Here is a 6,302-nt window from a genome sequence, read left to right as displayed (position 1 = left end):
AATTGTCGGTATCATTTTATTTAAGTAATGCGTAAGGTTCATTTTAAGTAGCTTTTTATAAATTTTCCAGACCAGTTTTAAATTGATTCAGATTCTTTTGTTTTATACATTTACATCAATCACTTTGGAGGTCAAACGTGCATTTCCAATAGGAACAGTTACCACCATTGTTAATGTTGGTAAACGGGTCTGTAGGCCAATCAGTAGCTGCAACAACCATTCCTCCTGGATCGATAGGGTCACTGTGCCTCAGTGTTTCTACCAAAGGGGCACTGCTGATGCCGGCTGCACTGAAAGGCTCAGCACCACACGTGCCCACAGGGTCAGGAGAAGATCGCCTGAGAAGGCTGTCCAATGTACATGGATCTGAACCCTTGAAGGATCACCTCCTAATAGATCAATTTCCCCAAAAGGATTGTCCTTGAAAGGATCACTGCCAACAAAAATATAAAACTGGAAACAATCCAAGTCTCTACCTGCACCTGGATCTGCCAGGGACCTGGATGCTATAGTCGGTGGGTCTTCCTCATTGAGGTATCCGTCACTGTAGGATTCAGGACAAACTCGTTCTTGTCAGCTGCATGTCCATTCCCTTCACAGGAGCCACCGTTCCCACACCTGCCTTCCCCACACTAATGTCTGTGTCCCTGAGCTGTGCATATATGCATATAAGGCGCCGGTTAATTTTTCCTCACCCACCCAGCCCCCTCCTCCTTCCCTGGAGATCCCACAGTCTGTTCCGTGCTTCTATGTCTCTGGATCTGTTTTATTCTTCAATTTATATTGTTCCTCAGAATCCACACACAAGTGAGATCATGTGATACTTACCTTTCTCTAACTGGCTTATTTCACCTGGCATAATACTCTCCAGGTCCCTCCATGCTGACTCAAAGGGTAAGAAATCCTTCTTTCCTACAGCTGCATAGTATTCCATGGTGTAAATGTACCAGCTTTTTTATCCACTCATCTATTGATGGGCACTTGGGCTGTTTCCAGATCTTACCTATTGTGAATTGGGCTTCTATGAACACCAGAGTGTATATGTTCTTTCTGATTGCTATTTCAGGGTTCTTAGGATATATTCTGGGTGTGGGATCACTAGGCCAAAGGCAATTCCATTTTTAATTATTTGAGGAAACTCCACACCATTTTCCCTAATGGCTTCACCAGTCTGCATTCCCAACAGCAGTATACCAGGGTTCCCTTTTCTCCACAACTTCAGCAACAATTGTCATTTGTTGATTAGTTGATGGTAGGCATTCTGACAGGTGAGGTGATACCTCATTGTTTTTTTATTTTGCATCTCTCTGATGATCAATGACTGCACCAATTTCATTGATTACTATGGGATTCCAGCTCTTCCCTTTCCATCCCTTTCCTTTTCATCCATTTGCATTGAACTGATTTCCTGCTATGAACCATGCAGGAGCCACTGAGGGGGTCCAAGGTGGCCCTGGCCTGACTCCTCACTCTCCCCCAATCCTGCTGTTCCTTGCTGAAGGCTACTCCACTCGTCCCTATCGTTTGGCCAGCTCTTCCTGAGAAGCTGAACTCTGCAGTTCTTAACTAGTTCCTTCGGCTTCCATGGATGTGACCAGCTGGGCCTCCTCAGCGCATTTCCCGCTGACTTCACTGAGTTGCTCCTGCAGCTGGGATTCCTGCTCATGGAGCCCATTAAGGAGACCCTGTCCTTGCTGTGTCTGGGCCTGTAGTGTGTGCAGACTAGCATGTGCCCTTTGAAGTTCATCCTGAAGACCATGAACCTCGCCATTCTCTGTTTAACCATCTATCTTTCCCCCAGTTGGTTGAGCATTAGCCTGTGCACTGAAAGGTTGTTGGTTCAACTCCAGGTCAGGACACACACCTGGGTTGAGGGTTCAGTCTCTGGTTGGGGCACCAGTAGAAGGAATCTGATCAATATTTCTCTTTCACATCCATGTTTCTCTGTCTCCCTTTCTCCTCCCTCTCTCTAAGCATGTCCTCAGGTGAGAATTCTTTAAAATAGATCATCTTCTTTCTCCTTAAGGTCCTCTTGCACATTATTCTTGTCTCTCTTTAGGTCAATGGTATCATTGATCAGGGCATCTAGCTCCTTAATAGCAGAGAAATCTGTAACAGGACTGGATCCTATGATGCTCTTTGGTAAACCGGCCCTGTCTGGTGGTGGAAGCATCTCGGGAGTAAAAATGTGAGGAGGATCAATGCCCTTTATTAACTTCTGATTGATTGAGTGAAAAGCCAAAGCCAGGCGTGGGCAACCTTTTTGTGAGTGCGTGCCAAAACCAGCAAAATCTCTGACTCAAAATTCTTCTGTGTGCCAACCCTAACTTTTCGAGAACATGTTATGCCTACTTGATATCTCTTAATGTGTACATATGTGAAGAACCTTGAAGAAATTATAAAATTCATTCGAGCGACAAAAACACAGTATATGATGATGAAAAATACATTTATTTTTTAATGTATACATGTACACTGATAGTCTGACAGAAAATTTTATGACTCCGTTTGATATTACCAGTGGGACTTTTACTGCTGCATCACTGATGACAGAGATTTTACATCAGGTTTATATTTCGTGACCTTCAGAGATATGCACGAGCTACTACTTTCATCCGTCAGACTACTCCTATTACGAGACTTAACAAAATTCATCACTGAGAACAAAGAGTCACAATTGTAAATGGAAGATTATAAGAGAGGGTTTCCCGTGCCAGCAAAAGTTACTGGCATGCCATGTTTGGCACGTGTGCCAGGGGTTGCCCACCCCTGGCCAAAGCAAACAAATCCTTTGAAAGCTTCCCACAGAGTTAAAAAAAAAAAAAAAAACAAATGTCAGCTAGTCAGGTAGAAGATAAACCTGTCTCCCGGAAGATCTCACAAACTTCCAATCCAGACACAAACTCATCCATGTCCTTATCAGTTTCCAGGAAGATGCCATCCTATTAAGATTTTCTGCAGGGGATACAGCCCATGTTCTCCTCTTAGCAGGTGGCACAAGGCTGGAGGCCAGGACATGGGCCTCCATGCTTACTCCAATGTGCCCTTTACCAAGCACATGGCACCTGCAGACTCATCTCCGTGAGCATCGCACCAGGGCCCACACCACTCAGCTCCCAAATGCTTCCAAGGGCAGCCACAGGCAGCTTCGAGGTGAGCGACGTTGGTTCCCTTTTTTCACCAACAGAAATCGACATACAGGGCTCAAAACGATAAAAAAAAAAAAATGGCACCATGCTTGGCCTTGTCTTCGGATTTTATAGCCCACAGGAGCCCCGATGCAGACGTCCCGCTATCCAGCAAGGCACTATGGGTGTGGTGAAGTGTTGGTGGAGAAACAGCCAGGTTCAAGTTCCTCAAAGACACTTGCAATGCATTCTGGGTACATGCACAAGACACAGAGCAATGAACAATTCCCCTTTGCTCAGGAAACCTTTGCCTTCTGGGTCAGCAAAATCCCAAACTTTTCCCAGTATCGGATCTAGGAGCCTGGTATGTTCAGGAAAGCAGCACCAGCAGCAGCCAGTACCCTCAGGGATGGCCCGCACCCCCCTCTCTGTAGCATTTTCCACATGAAGGGGTCCCACTTGATGACTGTGTCAGGGAGAGCTGGGCTGTCACAGCCATGGTGCCCCCATCCTGTGGGGGGTGGGGGAGGGGAAGGAAGGACAGGCAGGCAGGGGCCAGGTGTGGAGGAAGGGGAGGGTGCAGGGGAGGCAAGCCCTTCCCTCCTCTCACCCCCTGGGATTTCCCTTTCACCTCCATTCCTATTGGACGCTCCCCTCCCACACACCTGCTTCTCCACAGAGAGTCCCTCCCAGGCCTGTCCTGATGTTCAGGACACAAAGAGATAGAGAGTGGGATCTGCCCTGCCCCATGGCGTCCTCTCTCCCTAAGTTAGCATCTGACTGTGATGTGCCCAGCAGGGCTCACACCAAAGGTGAGCCTCACACTCACACCTGGGCAGATGCCCACACGCGACTAGAATGGATTGAATCCATTTCAGTCACACACACAGGGGACCTGGCTCCATGCTGACCATGGGCTGGGCCTGTGGGGAGAGAGACCCCAGTGCCAGCATCCAAAGCATGTGGAGGGGCAGCCCCACTCCAACTTTCACCCTGAGTCCATTCCCCTTCCTGTGAGTGGCCACTCTGGGTCACTCTCTTGTCCACACAGAGGTGTACCCAATGCATTATGGGAACAGCAACGCTGATGACTTCTGGTTGCACGCAGCCACCAGTGGCCACTCAACTCTCACAGTGGTTGTCTATTCTGCTTCCCTCTCCATCTAGGGAACTTCCACTTCCCTTTTTGGGCACTGAGGATGGCCACCTGTTTCAGAAACAGTGTGCATAGCCTGTCTCAGTATCAGGACCAGGTGGGGATTTGTACGTGGGTATAGGAATCACCCAATTCCTGTGAAGTTCTAAACAACACCGCTCATGGCTCACCTCACAGGGCCTAGTCAGGTGTGGAAATAAACCAGGATGGCTCCCTCCAGGTCCCCGCAGCACCCACCCCACAACCACTGTAAGGAGTTGGGTTCTTGACGACGTGCTGCATGAGAGGAAACTGAGATTCAAGACAGTGTATGTTGAGGGTGAAGGTCAAATACCTAATGGACAAGGGAGGACTATTTAAATAAGAATCAGCCCAGCCGGCATGGCTCAGGGTTTGTGCATCATTCTATGAACCAGGAGGGCGAGGTTTGATTCTCCGTGAGGGCACCGGGCTCAATCCCCCATGTGCGGCATGCAGGAAGCAGCCAGTCAGTTGTTCTCTCTCATCATGGATGTTTATATCTCTCTCTACCTCTCCCTTTCTCTCTGTAATCAATAAAAATATATATTGAAAATAAAAATAAGAATTCGATTAGTTCCCGAAATCGGAGCAATAACACACTTATTGTCACTGACTGTGAGGACAGGGGCCCACAACAAGGAGGAGAGATCTTCCTGAGGAACAAGGCACTGAGGGGTGGAGGGACTCAGAGGCGAGTTCCCACCCTGATGGGGTGGATGCTGTTGCAAGAAAAGGGTGTTGACCAGCGGCTGGGATAGGAAGAGAAACACACTCTGGGGCCAGAGGGGAGACCAGTTTCCTTCCCTTATTTCCCTGCATTTCCCTCTGAGCTCATTGTCACAGGGACATCGCCCTGAGCTGCACCGTGAGAGGGTGAGTGTGTCCCTGCTGATCTGAGCTCTGCAGGCCACAGGGACCCACGTCTTCCTGAAGTGTCTCCAGGGTCAAGGTGGCACTGTCCATGGTGAAGACCACAGGAGGTGCTGATGGACGGGCTGAGAGGGAAGGAGACCCTATTGGGGACGCTCTGACCAGGTGTCCTACCTGCAATGGCGTCTCAGGAATTCCCGGGTCTATTTCCTGATCCATCATGGAAATGAGAGCTAAACATCTGGGAGACACTGTTCCCCTTCCTGTGGGGCTGCTGAGGTGACAGCCCTGAGACACCGAGGGCCACACCCTGATGGCACCTTGGTCTCCTCTATCAACAGCCAGAAGGAGACAAGAGACACCATGACCCCCACCCTCAGGGCCACGCTCTGTCCTGGTGCGATGTGAGGATTTATTTTCCAAGACGGTCTCTGGGATAAATAGAAAATGTGAAGCCTTGTGGAACCAGTCAGAATATCATCTGAAAAGTGAAATCATCGCACACAATTAACTCCAGGCCCACCCAGCACGCAGCGAGGTCATCTGAACAATCCCGGGACATTGGACACTGGTGTCGTAGACACTGTGGCAGAGCAAACGCATTTAGAGAGGCGAGACGAACATCTGAGAGGGATGTTTCTAGTCAAAATGCACACTTAGGGTTTCAACCTATAGTTAGATGCAGAAAACTTTTAAAACTGGACGAAGAGCCCGGCCAAGATGGCTCAGAGGTTGAACGTCAACCTATGAACCAGGAAGTTGTGGTTCAATTCGCAGTCAGAGCACGTGCCTGGGTTGCGGATTCGATCCCCAGTGTGGGGCGTGCAGGGGGCAGCCATCAGTGATTCTCCCTCATCATTAATGTTTCTCTCTCTCTCCCTCTACCTTCCTCTCTGAAATCAATAAAGATATATATATATATATATGTTTTAAACTTGTTGGGGGGGAAAAAGGAAGAAAAAAAGTATGAATGGCACTCGTGCTGCTGGCCCTGGGGCCCACAGGAAGTAGGACTGCTATGAAAACAAATAAGTGTGGAAGCTGTGGCTTGGACCAGCTCTGTTGGTTTCAGGCGGGGTCTGGGGACCAGAGGGAGCTCACAGCTGCCTTTAAAGCTGAAGGTGTGT

Source organism: Myotis nattereri (genome assembly GCF_964212035.1).
Source record: "Myotis nattereri genome assembly, chromosome: 15".
In the NCBI taxonomy this organism is placed as follows: Eukaryota; Metazoa; Chordata; class Mammalia; order Chiroptera; family Vespertilionidae; genus Myotis; species Myotis nattereri.
This window is presented reverse-complemented; position numbering follows the sequence as displayed.